Here is a 21582-nt window from a genome sequence, read left to right as displayed (position 1 = left end):
CCACACCTGGGCATGCAGTCCTGGGAGATATAGATTAGATATAGATATAGATGATATAAATGTAGATGATATAGATAGATAGAGATGGAGACAGGCTGAGGAAGTATTGAGGAACAAGCCAGTAAGCAGCATTCCTCCAATGCCTCTGCTTCAGCGCCTCCCTCCAAGTTCCTGCCCTGACTTCATTGGTAATTGACACCAATCTGTAAACTGAAAGAAATCCTTTCTTGCACAAGTTGCTTCTGGTTATGGTGTTTATCACAGGAATAAAACCCTAAGACTCCAATGCCTCAAAAAAGTGGAAGAGCATTCAAGGATAATGTACTACATTAACCTCAGACCTCCACGTGTGTGCATTCACACATGTGCTCACACAAGCATACATACAAACATGCATGTGTGTGTGCGCGCCCATGAGACACACACACACACACACACACACACACACACACACACACACACACCACACATGGTGCAAACACTAAAAAACAGAACAAAGAAAGAAAGAAGGCAGGGAGAGGAAAACCTTTTCATTGCTCTTCACTATGTCTATAACTTGAGCACTGGAATGCAGACTGAGCTCATTCTGACCATGCGCTTGGTATTTTGTGGTGCATTCTTATCGCCACATAAATAAGAGAGACCCTTCCTTCTTGGGTCCTAGAGGCAGGGCTGAATGTTGCCTTGCACTGGTACCCCTCATCCATTACTTTCTACAGCAGCTATGGTTCTTGCAGTTTAGGGGACAGACCAACGTTGCACCTGCCAATCCTGGAGGACTGCTATGCAGATCCCAGAGCTTTGCCATTAGATCCCTCCTTACCCTCGGGGGACATGCGCAGGTGCATTCCTACAATCAGATACTAATTTCTCAAAGTTATAAGCTTCTTTTTTCATATCTGTCTTCCTTTGCCTCATCTCAGGTGCATCCAGGCTGTGGTGAACACTCTGTGACATGTACAGTTTCCCCTTGTGACCTTACAGTCACAAGATGAGATCTGAGAAAGCGTGACAAGTATTGGGAGAGAGGAGGATGTGGAAATCCTGCCTTGCACATGCTAGGCAAATGCTCAGAATTGAGCAATTGTGCATGCCTAGCAGCATGGTAATATAAATGTTGGGCACTGTGCACTTTACCCATTGTGGTAGTTTGCATATGCTTCGACCATGGGGAGTGGCACTGTCAGGAGGTGTGGCCTTGTTAGAGTAGGTATGGACTACTACAACTGCCTGCCTTTGGATCAAGGTGTAGAACTCTCAGCTCTTTCTTCAGCACCATATCTGCCTGATTGCTGCTTTGCTCCCCACTATGATGGTAACAGACTGAACCTCTGAAACTGTAAGCCAGCCACCTAGACACCTAGATCCATTGCTATTCTGTCAAGAAGAGAACATTGACGAAGACATGATAATATCCCTAGGGCCAGAGATGCTGTGGAAGCAGAGGAGCTCTGGGTCATGAACATTGCTCTCCAGGGAGGCTTGGGTATCACTCAGGCATGCTCCTAGCTTGTAGACCATGCCTTCCAGCTGCAGGTGACGAAGGTGATTAGCCCCCATAACCTTAGGTCACTTGTAACATGCAAGTTGCTGCCAGTGGACATCTTTACAAAATATGGTACCCGAGGCCTCCCTCAGGAGTTTCCATGTATGGAATGTGAGATAGTAGACATCTGAATTTCTAAAGTCCCTGGCAATTCACTGGGAACAGGTTGAAAGACCTGTCCTTTGGACTCCAGACCACGGATCTGGCAGGTCCTATCTCCTGGGAGCCTGAACTGGGTTCATGTGGGCACAGAATTGTCTGTTCTCTGTTCTTTGAAGAAAATTGCAGCTCATCTTTCAGTCCTACCTTCTCAAGAAGTCTTCTTCTGGCTGAATAGACTGTTTGGTTGGTTTGTTGTTGAAGTGGCTAGTGTTTACTTCTAAGCCACTCACGGGGCCTGCTGAAAGCCTCTTAACTAAAGGGGAGAAAGCAGAAAACACAACTCCTGGAAGCTCATGAACTATGCAGAATTCATGCTGGGATTAACACTGACATGGACTAAAACTTCCCTAATATAACTAGAATATAATGTATTGGTGCTGGATTTTTCCCTTTTATCATTTTATATGTAATTATATTAGCATATATTAATTGTAGATAACAATGGGCTTCGTTACAATATTGTTATACACGTATATAATGTATTTTGATCATATTCATTCCCTACTCTGCTCTCTTGACCCCTCCCACCCTCACTGGGCCTTCCTACTCTCACTGGCCCCTCTCATGCTTACTGACCCCTCCCACTCTCATTGGCCCCTCCCACTCTCACTGGGCCTTCCTACTCTCACTGGCCCCTCTCATGCTTACTGACCCCTCCCACTCTCACTGGCCCCTCCCACTCTTACTGGGCCTTCCTACTCTCACAGACTCCTCCCACTCTCAGTGATCTTTCTCTGCTCAATTAGTCCATTTCTGCTTTCATCTCTTTTTTATTAATTAATTAATTAATTTATTTATTTATTTTTGGTGAACCAGGAGTTTCATTAGGGATATTACAATCATGTACAGTTTCACTTTAAAATAAAAATTAATGTGAATGTTCTCTTTGATGAAAGCTCATCAAATTTGATATCATGTTAGTCCTTCCTAGTCAAAAGCCAGCAGATGTCTTATACAATACATATACATATACATATATACATATGTACATATATACATATATGTATATATATATATTCATAAATCCAGGCTCTATCAGGATCCATCTGTTTCCTACTACTAGTTTTTGTGTAATCCTTTTTCTTGTGTTCTCATCATGAATTAACTTCCTGTTTAATAGTTATTCTTAACGACCTCGGTGATCTGTTACTGTTTTGTTTTGCTTTGAGGCAGGGCCTTCATGGATCACTGCGTAGCCGAGGATGATCTCGAACTTCTGATCCTCCTGCGGGCACCTCTTCATACGGATTATAGGTGCGCAGCTTACAGACGTGGCGTATCACACCACATTTACCAGCTGCTGGGGGTCACATGAAGGCTTTGTGCTTGCTAGGCAAGCCCCACCCCTCCCCACCAGCTGCGCACCCTTCCCTGGCACATTTAACAATTTCTCAACCGATAGGGAAAGCAGCGTGTATTTCGGCGTTTATAATAAATAGTAGAAGCAACTGTTGCTGTGAGGGTGTCCGCCAGGGACTGCTTAGACATGGATTTAAGCCAGCAGAAAGTCTTTATTAGCCAACTGGCAACTACAGCGGGTGTTTGGGGCCCCGGTTTAGCTCAGAGCCTTTCTCAGGGTGAGCTTTTAAGCATGAAACCACATCCTGGGTTGACACACCTCAGTTAGCAAGAACAGTGAGCCGGAAGGGGGACTGCAGAAGCCAAAAAGCAAGGTTAGTCCATTTACAGACTTTCCCAGAGCCACGGACTTTGATGGATTAGGTCTTTGTTCTCACTTTGGCGTGTGGTGCTGTCTAAGTGCTGAGTTTTATGGCTTGAATGGTACTTCTGTCATGGAGTCAGTTGTGCTAAGGTCTGGGAGCCTGTTTCAGTGTCACTTCCATTTTATCAGTAAGAATGGAGAGGATCAGAAAAGCTAAATGGGGAATAGAAGTAAAAAGAAAGAAAAATAAAATGGATAAAGAAGAAAAATCAGTGGAAACCTCACAGGTTTGCAGAGAGGATCTGAGATTTAGACCCAGGTATGTTTGGTTCCAAAGCTTTCATATCCTCATATTTGGCTCCTAAATTTTAACTACAATTGATGACTTGTTGCTAGTTTTTAAAAGAAACCAAAGCAAAAGGTTATTTGGAGAATTGGTTGATCTACCACAGAAAACTAACCTGAGAAAAATACAGCACAGTGCAAGGATTGCTCAGGTTGTTAATGGGATCAACTCTGAAATCAACTGTGAGAGGCCTATAGACAGGTCTGTGAAGGTATTTCCTAGGAAGAATTCACAGAGGGATAAAGACTGTTTCCTAGAGTGGATGACAACTTCTGGAAATGACCTAGACATAAAGAGATTTGAGGGGAAAATAAGGCTGGCTTTGCCTGCCTGCTTTTATTCTTAGCTTTTAGTGCATCCACTATGCTGCTGCTGCTGCTGCTGCTGCTGCTGCTGCTGCTCCACCCTTCAGTGGCATCAGAACCAAGTTTTCTCAGCCTTCTAATGTGGACCAAAGACCAGGAATCCAGTGTCTGATATCCATGAGGCCCCAAGTACCTTATTGTCACCACTAAGACACTCAACTTGTTGGATTGATCTTGTTTCTCATTTCTTTCCACACAGATAACCATTATTGGGCTACCCAGCCTGTACCGTATAAACCAATCTATTGAATTGCCTTTTCTAGCATATTCTTGCTAGACATTGTATTCTCAGGCTTTCACAGTCAGTAACACAACTGGGGTTGTGACAGAGAACACAAGAAGCAGAGGGAGGACCAGGCCCTCTCCTGGCTCTTGAACTGTGGGTTTCAACTGTTTTCCTGGTACCATTGTTAATACCTTTCCCTAATTTCCTAGTCAGAGTTAGCATACCTCCCTTTGTATTTATGACCATGTGCCAGTCCTTTCTTCTCTAGAGTAAGGGCTTCTGCCTGTAGGTAGGACACTGTTCCCCTTGCTGGAGAGTGAATTGCTGAATGATTCCCTTTTAATGAGCAAGAACTCTGCACTTGGCCGTGGAGACCTGGGCTAAGAACGTGAGCTGGTTTCACTATATCAGCCACCTGTCTTTCACACATCAGTGCGGCAAAGCAAAAACCTGTCCTAGATCCCAGGGACAGGCACCTGCTGCCCACTGGATCATAGAAGGACTGCCTGTGGCCCCAGCTCCTGTTCAGTTGTAGCTTTCCCCCATCATCAGGAGCCATGACCGAAAGGATCCAGGTTACGAGATGTCACCTCTTCATCAGGGATCTCAAGGCCTTTTCTTTTTACTCCATATGGAAGTGTAGCTTCCAGCCTCTTCTATCTTTCCTAATATTTGCCTCCTTCTATCTCTTCTTTCTAAATGATCTCATTGATATGCATGTATGTGTGTGTGTATGTATGTATGTATGTATGTATACTAGTTTCAAGGAGACCATACTTGACATATATGTATGTATGCATAGTAGTTTCAAGGAGATCATATACATATGTGTGTGTATGTATATATATATCTTAGGTATATATGTATGTATAGTAGTTTTAAGGAGAATATATATGTATATATATATACTTGACATATATGTATGTATGTATGTATATATAGTAGTATATATATATTTACATGAAGCCTACTATCTCCGATTTGCTTTGCTTTTACCAGATCCCTATTCCTGGGGCCCATAGTACAGAGCTGCTGCCTCTACCCTGGCTGTGTTTAGAAAGTACAGTTCTAGCGGAACCTGGGCTGGTGAGGGGGCAGATCCAATAGTTCTGAGGTGCCCGTGGACAATGTGGATAGGAATGGAAAGAATCAAAGCTATAGCTGGAGGTCAGTGGATAGCTTTGCCAACCTAGAGCTGGTGTCTGGAAAGCTGGTCACTCAGCTGACAGATCCTAAGACGGGTGACCATGCCCTGAGGGGTTGGGAAGCATGACTCAGCCTTCCAGTTCCTGTTCTGAGTCTGAAGCATGACTCAGCCTTCCAGGTCAGCAGTTCACTCAACACTCCACTTTCTAATTCGGTGCAGAATTCTGAGTGGAAGCCTTAACTGTAGTGCATGGAGGGGCAGGAATGTTGCAGCTAGAGAGGAGGGGCTCCGTGGCAGTGTAACAACTCAAGTATTAACCTTGCAACGTAATTCTATTTTACAGGGTGTGTGGCGGGGAGGGCAATATGTTTTTGGAGCAATGACACCTACTGTTCCTATTGTGTCCTATCAAAATCCCCACTATGGAGCCATGAGGAGCCATGAGCCTATCGTGAAGGGGAGTGTCCTGTGTGTGACATGTCCTCCCTGAGCTCGAGGGTTTGAACACTTGGTCCCTCGGCTGGTGGTAGTTTGGGAAGGCTGTGGAACCTTTAGAGGAAGCTCTCCGAAGGAGGAAGCGTATCACTGCAAGCGGGCTTTGGGTTTGTCAGCTGTCCCACTTTCTGTGCTCTTCTTGCTCTGAGGCTGCACAGGCAGTGTGCCAAGCTGTCTCATGCTTCTGACATGGCGCCTTCCCTACAATGATGGAATGTATCCTCATAGAGCTGCGAACCTCTCTCCCTTCAGCCACAGAGACATATTTAATAGAGGGACAGTGGTTCTGAGTGGACTCGAGAGGGCAGAGGTATGGGAGGGGAGCCTTCACCATCATCACTACCACGACTACCAGCACCAGCACCAGCACCATCACCATCTAATAATGTCATAATAATCCACTGTTGCATTATAAGCAAGAAATTAGGCTGAAAGGGAACCGGACATCTTTATTAGCCAACAGCAATGTTGTTAGGTTGGGATTGATTGACGTTAAATGAAAAAAAAAAAACCCAAATCCCAAAAACAAAAACAAACAAACAAAACCACCACCAACAGCAAAAACCCCATAAAACCCAAAACAAAAAACAAACCTTAGAAGAAGATTGCCTTTACTAGAACAATGAACTCAGTCGGTAGGAGTGGAGACTGTGTGCCAAGGTGTGGGGTGACATTTTTTATGTGGGAACTTATTCTTTGTAGTCTCAGGGCTCAGACACGTCTGTGGACGTTCTTACCATATGTTGCTCTTCTTGTCAGATGTCTCCGGCTCCTAACCGCCTACAGATATTTTAGTTACTGTGTTGACTTTCTTGTCAGGCAGATGTTTTCATCAGTATACGGAGTCAGAAGTTTCTTGGTTCATTTGAGGCTCGGTATTAAGTCATGAATTCTTCATCTCAGACCCTGACAGCATCAAACGGAAGTGAGTGGCGTATTCATCTGGCTGCTTTCTGATGAGTCAGAGCAAAGCCGGGAGACTTGAAGGTCTGTCCTCAGAATCTAAGGGGACAAAAGTCAGCTCTCGTGAGTGTTTTAATTTGATTGACCATGGTGGATGGTGTGACTGCTCTCATGTGCTCCCGAAGAAACGTTTGAAAACGGTTCACCAGGCAAGGGCTACAGGGAGGAAGATAAAATCAAACGTTAGGGGACCCAGCGAGATTATCCATAGTCTTAATGTGGACCTGGTGGTGACAGCGATTTCATCCAGAAGGATTGTCTGTAAAAAGTTTAAAAGACAGGGCAAAAACATAAGAATGAGAATAACGAGTAATGAGTGGCTAAAGAGGAACCAGAGTTGCAAGAGTCAGGACAGGAGGGGTTAGGGTGGGAGGAGCCAGAGTGGGTGGAGCCAGAGTGGGAGGAGCCAGAGTGGGTGGAGTCAGAGGGAGGAGTCAGAGTAGAAGGGAACCAGAAACCTATCCTTAAGATGTTGATTTTTTGTGAGAGGGGATTGGGGCTGGCTCTTAAATTTTTGGACCCCATCTCAAAACAATTTGGATTTGTGAGTGCAGAAGCTGCATTGTTCCCGGAGAAGGGCGCAAGTCCCACCGTTAGCTGGACTCAGGAGATCTAGTTCATTCTAATTTTGGAGTACCACAGCCACCAAAGGACTGAGTTGGTCCTGATGAATGTTAAGCAGATCTGAAGGTTCTTTAAGGTGTTCTGAACATTGCTGGGACAGAGAGGTTGACTGATACAAGGAAGCCCTCCGTGCAGCTGCTTTAGTTCTGAGTCCCGAAAAGGTGCCCGGAGTAGCAAGAAGAGGGATGAGCTGGATGGCCCTTTAGAGGGGTCACCCGAGGGATTTGGGAGCTCAAACTGCTCTAAGGGCTTTGTACTTGGCAGAAAGGCAGACATAGAAGGGGCAGCATTTAGACTGCCTCATAGAAGGGTCAATCTAATCGGCCATGATAAAACTTGACAGATGGGAAAGATCCAGAGTTTAAAGCAGCCATATGATGACATTATGCACCTTTGGAGTGTGTCGTGGGGCGAGATAGCATTCTTAATATATAAAGTGGGAGGCCGTTAGGACTATCGTAATTCTTACTGCGAGCATAATTAAGAAAACAGTTGAGGCCGTTTTCACCTTATTAGAGGAAGATAACAGGTAAGAAAAATGACTTGAAGAACTCTTGGCAGGCTCTGTCATAGATATTAGCAAGACTGATGATTTCTTTCACAGCTGTTCATTACAAGATGTAAGGGCATTGGCTTGGTGGAAGCACTTTAGACCTTTCTCATTGGTCAGCATAAATTCAAAGTTGGCCATTGGGTGTTTTTTTGTGACATTTTTGTGGGGAACATTGAGAGGCAAAGTTAATGAAAAAAATCAATATCACGGTTGACATATTTTTGTTTAGTAAAGTGAAGTTATTGTACAACCGGCTGGACCATGCGCCAGAGTCCTGTAGAAAGATGGGGTAACAATAGTCGGCTGTTTGTTCCACCAGACTCCTGCATGAGGAACAAGCACCTGGAAGCTTTCTAAAAGAAGACAGATCAAGTTAGCATCTAATTGGCAATTTAAAAGAGAAATAGAATACTGTTGGGCCCTTTCTGTAGGATTGTCTAGCGCTATCCCAAGGACAGCAATTTGGTGTCCTGAGTAATCTTCCAAACCTGTGAAACTGATGACATAGTATCTGGCAGCCTCCTTTAGTCAGGGAACACGAATGCTTGGGATGCAGAAGCACCCATTACAGAAGTGAGAAGTGCTCTTTTTGAAAGAGAGTCTCGAAGTTGTTAAGTGTAGCTGTTAGATTTGACATCAATATTTAAGAAGATGGGGTTGTCGTTCTCATCTGTGACACAACAGTACTGATGGAAGCCAAGGTCTTGTCCTGTATTTGAGCAATCTCTCTCTCTCTCTCTCTCTCTCTCTCTCTCTCTCTCTCACACACACACACACACACATACACACACAGACACACACACAGACACACACACACACACACAGACACACACACACACACAGGAGTGCAGGAGGAGAGTCAGTAAGAGAGATTTATCCAAATAGCCTTTCATAAGGTTAAGTTTAATGTCTGAGAATTATAGTCTTTTGAACTGGTAAAGAAACAAACGGATTGTTTTAATCCTGGTTATATTTTCCTGCTGGGTATTGAAGAACACATAGATAGACAAAATTAATCTTTCCTTTCTGTCAAGGTCAGTCAAAGATGTGGTCCTCAGAAGTGACCTGGGTGTGGGAGTAACCTCTGGCTCCTTTAGTCTTCTTCTTACCAGTTAGTCCATCTATGTGAAGATAATTCAAAGACCTTGCTGGACCATTGTTTACTTGGAACTGTGGAAGAAAATTTTCCTTGGTGTTGACCCTTTTTTGTAGACTGGACACTGGTTAGAAATCATCAGTTGGCCTCACTGAATAAGAAAGCAGATGATTCTCCATAGTTACAGACTATTTTAAGGGATGTTTCATCATTCCCTGGAACATAGTTGACTTTGGAGGGTAAGGGGGGATATTCTTCCCTTTAATTCCTCTGACTATATTAGTATAAGCTTCCAAATATGGTTATTGAACCATATTATTGAACACAGAAGGTTAGTTCCACCAGTTCTTAGCTACTGTATAGTATTTTAAAATAAACTTTGATTAGACATGTATTTTTGGCCAGTTTTTTAAGTTGTTGATCTTTGACCCTTGAAAACTTTAATACTGTATGTGTCATTACTAAGTCTTCTCCTTTATGTGCCTTAAATAACTAACTCGGATCTTCATAACTTGCATAAACTTTCTGGTCCTTTCAATTATTTGGGGGGGAAACATTCAGTCATGATCATCTTCATATCTATAAATCCCTCTTTATTAAGATCATTTCTATCTTTAAATCCTTCTAATATTATCTTTTATTCTTAATACCATGGGATATGGTGTTATTACTAAATTAATTTACTATCGTTGTGATAATTTTCTTCCTGGGGGAAGGGGAGACTAAGCAATGTTTATCCCCACTTCATAAGGTCCCAGTGACAAACCAAACTTCAATTCCATCAGCGTTCACCCTGGAGAACCAACGAGTTTATTAGTCCTGCTGACAGAGAGTTGGTGCTGGGTTACTGGCTAGAGTGGGTGAGTCAGGAGTAATCACACTGAGAAGTCCTCGCCTAGTATGCATGGGGGCACATTTGTGTTTGTTTTTGTTTGTTTGTTTGTTGTTTTTAATTGCTACATAAACGGATTTTTTAAAAGTCTTTTCTTTGTATAAATTTGGCTGGGATGGCCTGCTCATCTCCTCTTCTTGTGAAGGAATATGAACATGTAATAAGTCCCATCGTGATTAGTTTGAGCTGACACAGTTGGGAGTGTGAAGACTGTGGTAGAAGCTAGGACAGAAGCCCTGTGTTCTAAGACACGAACAGTAGCTTGCTCAAAATAGGCCTGGTAAAAGTAAGGATCCTGAAAAATGCATTTGCTCATTTGTTTTAAAGAGGCCATAGTGTTAAAAGAAAAATCCTTAAAAGTTCTCTTTATATGCCACTCATTTGTATATGAGACACACTGAAAAGCACAGGTGTAAGTTATTTCTTTTTGTAAAGATCTATTTATTTATTATATATAAGTACACTGTAGCTTGTCTTCAGACACACCAGAAGAGGACATCAGATCTCATTACAAATGGTTGTGAGCCACCGTGTGGGTGTGGAGATTTGAACTCAGGACCTCGAGGAAGAGCAGTCAGTGCTCTTAACCATTGAGCCATCTCTCCAGGCACCTCTCAATAAGTTATTCTTATTTAATGGGAAGACAATTGTCCAATAGAAAAAAATGTAATAGAAATCATCATTTCTTGAAGTTAATTTATACCTTCAAGTGATGGGGACCATTGCAGAATTGGGATGAGGACCCAACACCTGGACCAGAACTTTATGGTTACATTTATCTTGTCCTGATAAGCAGATTTAAGGTCTTTTTTTTTTTTAAAAAGCTCATGTTTTACCTGCACGGCCACATGGATTACATAGAGCTCTTCCCTTGTGTCATTATTCTGCTCCTTAAAAGTTTAGTTTCCTTACAAATTAAACAAAACTGGGCCAAGTTATTGATTTTAGTTCACGTGAGCACTGACTCATGGAAAAACAGTAGTCCCATGTAGATCGACAGTTTATATGACATAACCATGCATAATATATAGTTTAACAAGCTAAGGTTTTGAATGCTGCTGTTTGCCAGAACTATGTTTTTTTCATGATCTTCATTGTGAAAAGGAGACAACGTGGAGCTTTTGAGGAGACATGTTAGACTGAGCAGAAACAGAAGCGGAGCAGTGTGGCATAGGGAAGGGATTCTACCCCAATTAGAGGAAGATGGGCCTGGGGCAAACAGGCAGGAAGACCCAGCAGAGCCTACCGTAAAGGCTCCTCACTGGCAAACACTTGGCAATTTATTCTTTGAGTCCCAGTTGGGAATCCGTATCTTATCAATATTTATCTCTGGGCTTCCTTAAATTGCAGAGTGTTTGCTCCCTTTGCTAGGTCCTCCTTAGAGGCCGTTGAGTGTGTTAGGTGAAAACTGGGTCAACATTAAGACAAACGGAAACATCAAAATTTAGAAAGCAAAACCAAAGAGAGCCAAAAGGTAGCTTTATTTCCAGGTGGATGATAGCTCCCCAAATCCGTTAGCAGACCGGTCCCAGGATGGGGGAAGGATGTGAGAAGCTCAACTGTCACCACACGCTTCCTCCCTGCCACAGAGTTCGGGACTAGCTTTTATATTTTGTGTTCTTTTATAGTAGTTGTTTTGACAATAGACATCTCTATATTACGAGATAATAATAGTAACTTGCATTGGAAATGTTTTATCTGGAAATGTTTTATCCATTAGCTGTTCTTAAAGGCACGTGTTTTTACTTTTGGGCTATTTCAGTCTCCTTTTCTTGTGTCATGGAGTTAGAAGGCCAGCCTGACCAGGAGAGGGGATTTGCAGCCATTTTGGGATAAAAATACCTGATTCTGAAGTGGGGAGTCCAAAATCCATCTCCAGAGCCAGTTCCTTGGTGAGCTTAGACAGCAACAGTTTGTCAACATAACCCGCACATAAGCTGTTATGGAGTTTACCTTGACCCCTTTGAGGTCAAAGCAGATGAATTCTATGGTGGGACGTCTAGAATGGTTTAAAACCTTCCTCTACCACATGATCCAGAGCTTGCTTCCTTACCTTTGTTTCTGGGAAGGATATAAGGGGAGAGGGGTCTATCAAGGAGGGAAGAGATGCCAAATATCAAGTGGACCTTTTGTGTCAAAGAGAGCTATCTGCTGATGTGTGTGTGTGTGTGTGTGTGTGTGTGTGTGTGTGTGATGTGTGATGTGTGTGTGTATGTGTGTGTGATGTGTGTGTGTGAGTGTGTGTGTGTGATGTGTGTATGTGTGTGTGATGTGTGATGTGTGTGTATGTGTGTGTGTTTGTGTGTGTGTGTGTGTGTGTGTGTGTGTGTGTGTGTGTGTGTGTGCATCCTGTCCCTGTCCCTTAGAGAGGCAGAGTGGGAAAATGTTTGACAGGGAGGGAGCTCATCAGATTACATTGGGAGCAAGAGTTTGAGCAATTAAGAAGTCTGAGCTGGAAAAACCTGATGTGCAGGAGGAAGAGGAGGAGGAGGAGGGAGGAGGGAGGAGGAGGGAGAAGGAAGGAGGAAGAGGGAGAAAGGGAGGAGGAGACGGAAGGAGGAAGAGGAGGAGGAGGAAGAGGAAGACATGGAGGAGGAGGAGGAAGAGGAGGGGAGGAGGAGGAAGAGGAAGAGGTGGAAGAGGAGGAGGAGAATCGGGAAGATCAGGAGTGGAGACTTCAGTGGGGAGCTCCAGAGCATTTGTTGTCTGTCTAGTTTGATAAAGTTACTTAAGTCCCTGAGGGTTTGGGAATTGAAGGGAATGAATTCAGGTCTGGTGTGGTTGTCTTCTAACTGATATTGGAGCCAGATCTTAATGGAGAATTGCATAAGAGTTGCCAGTCTATGGCTCGCAAGATCTAAAAATTTGTGGTTTGATTTTAGGCGTGCCAAAGGGGCATCTTTGGGAACACACAATTTGGAACCCCTCTGGGAAGGCAAGGGAGATGAAGGCTACAGTGCTTTCCCAGCCTGTCACTCAGAATCAGACAACAGTCAAAGGAATAGTCTGATTTGCAGAAGGTCGTGTCTTCTACTTGTGGAAGTCAGACAGCAAAATTCAAGGAACCCCTGGAGTTCTGGAGTGGGGTACTAGGTCTGGGGTGCTTCCACACATTGGCCAAGCCTTACCTTCTTGGTGAGTATGTGGTGGTGGGTGTGTTCTAGAGATAAATGGTAAGGGCCCTCTGTTCTGGGGAAGGGCAAAGGGCATCTGTTCTGTAAGTTGGAGGTTGAGAGAAGTGGAGGCGGATCAGAAATATAACTCAAGCTGAGTTTATGTGGAGCAACCAGCAAACCCTAGAAGGACGAAGGTTGCAAACCCCCAGAGGTTTCACATCCTAAATGGATGCTGTTCAGTTCACACTAAGCCCAGAAAGTGGCCATACTCTCCAATGTTGTAGGTGTCAGAAGACGGAGAAAGGGAGAGAGAAAAGGCCACCTAGAGTGGGGGAGACTGGGCCCCAGGACTTCAAAACCGTCCCTGGATTCCAGCACCAAATCTTAGATCGGGATGGATGGAAGAAATAAAAGAGATGAGATTTACCTCAATAGAAGCAGTTGGTCCCTTTCTAGAACAATGAAGGGCAGCAGGCAGAACCTGGAGTAGAGATTGGGATGTGATGCAGGAGGCTTGGAGCTTTACAGAACAGAACCGGGAGCTTTCAGGGTAGAAACCTTTATCCGTAGATTTGTTCTTTGTGGTCTCAGGGCTGAGACATGACATTGGTCTATCATTGTTTTAAATCTTATTTTAATCTTTATCGTATCTTTTACCATAATATGTTGTAGCCCTTCTCGTCAGGTGTCTCCTGCTCCTGACTGCCTGCAGATGTGTTAGTTACTAGGCTGACTTTCTTGCCAGCCAGATGTTCTCACCAGTATTCTGAGTCAGCTGTTCTTCAGCTTCTTTGAGCTCTTTGTTTCAGGTCATTAACCCTTTAATACAGTCATTTAATGTATCCATGTGTCTCAACAACTTCCCCATTTGCCACTACCAGAAGGTGATGGGCTGGGCAAGGCTTGGTGTCTATTGGAACACCCCTGTCACCCTCAGGGCCTCAGGTCTCTCAAGTGTATGAGGGATTACATGTTTATAGTTTATCTGAGGTCTTTCACATGCTAAGTGCTCAGTACACACTGACTGTTCCCCAGTGTTTTTTGGCCTACATGTGGATGTCCTGTGTACCAATCAATGTCTTTTGTGTCCTGCATACCAATGTCTTTTTAGCATCTTCTTTTTTTCCTTCCAAATCCTGTCAAGACCCTCCCTGCCAGTCCTGCTACAAGCTCTCTCAGAGCTGAGCCTGTCTCTTCTCACTTATATCCCTCCAGCTCCCCAGACTTTTGAGTTTGGTCCTCTGCATCTGTGTGGACCTAAACTGTACATTTAAATATTACACCTTCCTTAGGGTGTGGCTGAGTGTGTGTGTGTGTGTGTGTGTGTGTGTGTGTGTGTGTGTGTGTGTGTGTGTGTGTGTAGGGGGTACTCTGTAGCTTCTTCAGAGGCTTCTCTCTCAACCAGAGACAGTTTCTTTATGCACCAATTCACAAGCCTGGGCATCCTCAGTACACCATAGATTTGGACATCCTCAGTACCGACATGAAGCTGCCTCCAGTTCATCTAGGACCTGCTCAGCTATGCCCTGTGCGACTCAGATGTGTTTTGAGTCCTCAGTGCATTTAGCAAGTTAATTGTTCATTAAGGGGCTGGGACATTCACAGACCCGAGCCTGACATTCTGACAGCATACCGAATGACTCTGAGTTTGATTTATGGGCACGAGCTCAGCTCCTGGCTGGCTCATGTCAGCATGGGCTAGAGTGATAAGCACACATTTATCTCCTGGCCTTGATGAATGACAGGGCAGGGCTGTGCTGTAAAGGCAACAAGACCCACCCCCAAACCCCCACGGGAAGAGGACTGTCACGGAGCACGTTAGGAAAGCCCAATCAGACTCCTTGTGGGAGGACAATGCATAGATTTAAAAGCTAGAATTTTAATTACCATACAAATTAGGAGGAAATTAATCAGCTCACACTTTATGACTAGACTTGGAGTGGATATCCGATGCTTAACTTTTATGGTGAATCTCTGATTAATTGAGACACAGTACAAAAGTATAAAATCCAAACCCCAGCTGCATGCCAATCTCCTCACTTCCTTTACACTTGCCCAAAGGTGAGAAAAGAGCAAGAAGAGAATGCTGTGCCCTCGGAAGAGACACATGCAGATGCATGCTCACACTCCGCTGACTTCCTGTGAGATGTTTCTTTGCCTTATTGCATTTTCTCACCGTGAGCTGACTAGAAGCTTCTCTACCCAAGTACCCAACTCCTGTCCTTTGCGTGGTCTCCATTGGGTGGAGGCTGTTGAGAAAATAGCCACCAGATGAAGGGAAACTATGTGAGAAAGGATATTTGTCAGAAACCCATATCCTATTCCAAAGGGCCCTTCCCTCAGAGGCTCTGGACCACCAGAATCATCCATGTCCCCAGTGCCCATGTATCCCACTTTCATGGGCCTTTGTATTAAAGGAGAAAAACAGAATAGATAGAAGGAACACACACACACACACACACACACACACACACACACACATATTATAAGGTGAGTATTAGAATGGTTACATACTGTTAACAGATTGGGGACCTCCCCCACCAAATGCCCATTTGCATGTTGAAAAGACTGAGAACTTTGCTCAGTACATGAATCAAGATGCCTTAGCAGTAATTCCTATTTGGTACCAGAGGCCCGGATGATTCCTGGAGATCTACTGGTCTTTAGTCCACATTGGAAGACCAAAGAAATTAGAGTCGATGTCAGTGCAGGATGGCATAATCACCACCATCACCATCACCACCATCACCATCTCAGTCACAATCACCATCACCACCATCACCATCTCCATCACCATCACCATCACCACCATCACCATCTCAATCACCATCACAATTACCACCATCACCATCTTCATCTCCATCACCATCACCACCATCACCATCTCCATCACCATCACCATCACCACCATCACCATCCCAATCACATCACCACCATCACCATCTCAATCACCATCACCATCACCACCATCACCATTTCCATCACCATCACCACCATCACCATAACCATCACCACCATCACCACCATCACCATCTCCATCACCATCACCACCACGTCCATCACTATCATCATTAGCAGCAGCAGCTGTCACTGCAGCAGGTTTTATATACTCATCAGTGAGAAACGAAGGCAGCTAGGCAAAACATCTCCATTTTTTCTTCAGACTTTCTATGTGTGGGCACCCTGTGAAAGGTGCCACCACCCTGGGAGGAACCATCCTTCTCAGCAATGTCCTCGCAGACTTGCCCAGAGGTGTGTTCTACATCAAGGTGACTAGATTAACCACTTTACACCCTGAACCACGTTACAGCTTGGCAGCTAAAGATACTTTTGTTTTCCCAAGGTTGGCCCAGTCATCCATGGCTCCAGTGTCACCAGGACTGACTAAGTCAGGGCAGAGCAGAAGACTTCGGAGACCAAAGTGGAAAGCTGACAAGAGTTGCCTGGGAGTATAATGGAGAGGCTGTACTTTGAACCTTGAATGTTTTATTTCCTGAAGTCCCATGTTTGGACAGTACTGCTGGGTGGTTGGAAGAATAAGTCATTGGAGACATGGCCTTAAAAGAGGTATTAAAGCCTCTGCCCCTCCAATCCCTCCTCTGTAGCATGCTCTACCATGATAATAACCTCACTATCCCAGTAAGGCAACAGACTCAAATGATCAGGAATTGAAACCCTTTGTCTTAGTTAGGGTTTTACTGCTGTGAACAGACACCATGTCCAAGGCAACTCTTAAAAGGATAATATTTAACCTGGGCTGGCTTACAGGTTCAGAGGTTCAGTCCATTATCATCAAGGTGGGAACATGGCAGCATCCAGGCAGGCATGGTACAGGAGGAGCTGAGAGTTCTAATCTTTTTTCAAAAGCAAACAGGAGAGGACTGGCTTTTCAGACAGCTAGGAGGATGGTGTCAAAGCTCACTCTCACAGTGACACACTTCCTGCTAGTGCCATTCCCTGGGCCAAGCATATTCAAACCACCACACCCCTGATACCATAAGCCAAAGTAAACCTTAATTTCTTTTAAGTTGCTTACCTCAGCTATTCTGTAGCAAATAGAAAGTTCACTTTCACAATAAGAGACTTGTTTCTTACTGCCCTGAACAGAGGAATTGCCGATGTTCAGGGCACCATTCTAGGTAGGGAGCATGTGGAGAGCTGCCAAGAAGGCATCCATTAATGGGGTTGCTCCTGGCACAGCAGGTGTACCATGTCAGGCCTGAGCTGCTGACTTGCTCTCTACCCTGACTTCAGCCCACTGTTCTCCCAGGGTTCTCTATTCTGGTCCACAAACAAGTGAGTTCCTCCTGCTGCTTCAGGAAGTGTGGGGCCATCTCCTCACTAAGCCAGTCACTGGGTTCTGTAACACAGGCAACAGCCACGCACATCTCATCATCACTAGACAGCACTGCTCCATCCTGGGGTGTGCAGCATTGGTAGGATGAGCCCCCAGCTTCTATCACGTGAATCTTTGAGAACCTCAAGTCACTCGGTGAAGTGGAAATTTCTGGTTGTGTCCATGTGATGCAGACTCCTGTGACCTTTTGGCGAAGCAAAACACTCTGTTCAGTTTGGGGGTCATTAATGTCAGAGACACTGGAAGTTACAGCCACTTGCATGGTGTTTAAAGTATGGTGAGCTGATCTAGAACTATACATACTCTCCAAAGAATCTAGTTTCTTTCCTCATTGTCTCCTTAATTTTATCAAAGATCGGGGAGGACCCGAGAAAGAGTCATGACCTTTTCTTTTTTTTTTCTTCTTTTTTTTTTTTTTGAGTGTTAGTGGTTTAACATGAAATTTATTCCAAAGACAAGTATTTCTTAAAATGTGGATGAAAGGCATGGACACCTGTGATCAATGCCAAATTATCTTGAACCATTGGGTGTGTGCTCCAAAGTTTGCAAATATTCTAGGACAGTTAGATAGATGATAGATCATTTATAGATAAACAGGCAATGCATGGATAGATGATACATGGATGGGTAGATAGATATATAGATGATAGGTAGGTACATAGATATATAGATAGATACATAGATAAATAGATACATACATGAATGATAGGTAGACAGATACATACATAATGCATAGACAGACAAACAGATGGAGGGGTGAGTATACATACATACATGCATAGACAGACAGAAAGACAAACAGACAGAGAGATGGATATGTAGATAGACAGACAGATATACAAATGATAGAGAGGGATCAATTGTAGCCTCTGTGGAAACTTGCGCCATAGCAACACAATACCCTGGTGGCTTTCCTAAGCGTGTTCTGTACTCTGTAGACAGCCAGCACGCCCTTTTTACTTTCAACAATCATCTCACCTTACTCTCCACCTTGTACGGTTCCCCTCTAGTTTGAGGGAGCAGATTATGTAGACAGACCCCCAAACCCCACCCCCATGACTGCCTTCCGATTGGGTGTGTGAGTCTCTGTGAGGAGACAGCAGGTGAAGGGAGGCAGGAAGTAAAGCCCAGGGCGTCTACTGTTGGTTACTTTTGAAGACACTGCAGGCCAGTCTTGTATTTGTACTGCATCACCCCAGAACTGATTGAGGTGGTCCCTAGTGATCATGGAGAATCCTTGTGCCTGATGTGTGACTAACTGGAGAAGAGTTGGAGGGACTTCTTTAAGGACAAAGATAGAACATGTCCTTTTTTATAAAGGGAAGTATTGTGTTCGTTGTTCCAAATCTTGTATGTAGCACAGGTGGAATCACTCAGACCAAGAATATGACTGAGACCCCGGAAGCTGGCAGACTAAGTAAGCCTTCCAGAAGTATGTAAAGGGCATCTCTCCCTCTTCCTCTCCCTCTCCCTCTCCCTCTCCCTCTCCCTCTCCCTCTCCCTCTCCCTCTCCCTCTCCCTGTCTCTCCTCCTTTTCCCTCTTCCTCTCCCTTTCCTTATTCCTCCCTCTCTCTCGTTATGGAAGTAGGTATAAAAGAATATGTGTGCACATGTATGTCTGTGCATGTGTGTGTCTCTATGTATACGAACATGTATGAGTGTTCATGTACATGCATGTGTACATGTGTATGTGCATGTGTGTAAGCCAAAGGTTACTTTCAATGCTATTCCTCAGGTTTCTTGCACTTTTTTAATAATTTTTTTTGACACACTGGCCTGGATTCACTGATTTCTATGGGATAGTTGGTCAGTGTGCTTCTTCTTCAATTGACCACGTGTGTCTTCTCACCTGGGCTCTGAGAACTGAACTCAGGTCCTCCTGGTCGTGTAGCACACAGTTTATTGGCAAGGCTCCCTAGTTCTCCTGTGCCACTTTCACATTTTCTTGGGAAGTTAAGCTATGCCTTCCTTAAGAAGACAGCCTTCTCGGTTGGGGATTTAGCTCAGTGGTAGAGCACTTGCCTAGCAAGCACAAGGCCCTGGGTTCGGTCCCCAGCTCTGAAAAAAGGAAAGAAAAACAAAACAAAACAAGAAGACAGCCTTCTCTGTGCTTCTTTAGCGAATGGATGCAGATTTAGGGAAGGGAGTGTGCTTTGCAAAGGGAATAGGCTTAAAATGCAACTTCTCCTGTGTTCTGGATTGAGGATCCTCTAGACCATGAGTCTGAATCTGAGTGTATAGCATTGGCCAAGTCACATGGGACACAGGACCTCTGGTGTTGGATTTCCTTTCTCTGTTAAAAGCTTTAAGGTAACAGGACTAGGAGTAGAGAGCCCAATGCTATAGCATACCTAGCATATAAGAAGCCATTATTCAATTTCTAGTAAAGCACACACACTTGCACATGTGTGAATGCACACCCCCCCACACACACACATAATATAACTGGCTAAATAAAAATTTGAATATAATAAAAAGGAGAATGAATGAATTTAAGACTAAAACATAATGGCTTCAACTTGGTGATCTAAGAGTTTCACCATCTTTGACTTTTGACCTTTGCATGCATGCTTTTCTGTGTGTCATTTTAAAACCTTTAAAACTTATTTTTATTTATGTTTGGTATGTCTGTTTGTTTGTATGTGCACTACATGTGTGAAGGCATTGGATCCCCTGAACTGGAGTCAGAGGTGTTCATACCTGTTATGAGTGCTGAGAACTGGACTAAGGTTCCCCGTAAGATCAGCAAATGCTTTTAACCATCGATCTATCTTCTGAAAGATGATTCATATGGGTTAGCTTTACCTCCATGGGAGAATTGCTACATGAAATTTTCTGAGTGAAAAGTATCACTGATACTGATTGATACTGAGAATCTACCACATCCGGAGTGTTAAGAGTCGGGGAGAACGGGGCTTAGTATTTGGAAGGGCTACTCATGAGTTAGCTTCCTGCTCCCCAGTCACATGAGATCTGCATTTGTACAGGGGTCCTCAGCTGCACAGAGCACTCAATCACCCTTATCTGGTCATAAAGATTTTGGTAGACAATTCTGGGATTTAGAAGTTTAAAATTGGGTAGAGAAGGCTCAGCAGGGAAAGGCACTCCACCAACCTTGAGGACAGGAGTTCAACCCCAAAACTTCCATGGTGTAAGAAGAGAATTGACTACTTTAGTTGTCCTCTGACTTCCACACAAGTGCCATGTATAAAGGGAAAAATAATTTCTGAGAATTAGATACAGATTAAAAAAATAAGACCTCTCACATTTCACCTATAAATTAGAAAATGTTTTAAATTCCACTTTATTTTGATGAGACAGGCACTCCTGTACATTTGTGTGGAGTGGAGCAGGTGTGGGAAGAATTTGACAACATGAATACAGCCTAAAGGATAATTACATCTTTTGGCCTATAATTTAACTTCTAGAAAATTATCCTAAGTAAAATCTAAAATGCAGAAAAAAGCATGATGTGTGAAAATTCATTTACTCAATACATATTTATTAAGGGCTCACTGCCGTACCTGGTGTTTTTCTAAATACTGGAAATTTAGCATCAAATTAGGGACAAAATCCTCCTGAGCAAGTGTTATGTCAAGCTGGAGATGGAGATCCAAGGCTAGAGCACTGGGAAGATCATACACACAGAGACTGGAGATTGGTGTCAGGATGGCTCAGTAGGTAAAGGTCCTTGCTGCCAAGCCTGATGACTTGATTTTCTGGGTCTCAAATGGTAGAAGGTGAGAAGTACTTCCCCAAGGTTTCCTCTGTCCTCTACATGGGCACTCTGGTGTATGGCCAAGCCACCAGCTTAGGGAGAAGCAGAAAAACAATATGGCAACTACCAGAATCTAAGTCTTCTTCCTGTCTTTTAATTCCCAACTTTTATCCAAGGACAGAACAAACCAGAGAACAAACACAGTCACAGAAGCTCTGACTGGATGGGCCAGGGAGATAGATGCTTCCTGCAAGAATTCTGTAGGACTGTGCACACCAGTAACCCCGAGGTTACTGTATCCTGGAGAGCGGGA

At 43.9% G+C, this 21582-nt stretch overlaps 1 long non-coding RNA gene across 1 annotated transcript; it reads left to right on the top strand.

Moving 5' to 3' along the window:
- Positions 1-3329: 3329 nt before the first annotated feature.
- On the top strand, positions 3330-20051 carry LOC148003680 (uncharacterized). Its single transcript, XR_015629464.1, has 3 exons — positions 3330-3381; positions 12961-13213; positions 16538-20051. It is a non-coding gene; the product is annotated as an uncharacterized LOC148003680 (long non-coding RNA).
- Positions 20052-21582: the final 1531 nt, after the last annotated feature.

Source organism: Rattus norvegicus, chromosome 9 (assembly GCF_021556685.1).
Source record: "Rattus norvegicus strain SHRSP/BbbUtx chromosome 9, alternate assembly SHRSP_T2T, whole genome shotgun sequence".
Lineage (NCBI taxonomy): Eukaryota > Metazoa > Chordata > Mammalia > Rodentia > Muridae > Rattus > Rattus norvegicus.
This window is presented reverse-complemented; position numbering and strand designations above follow the sequence as displayed.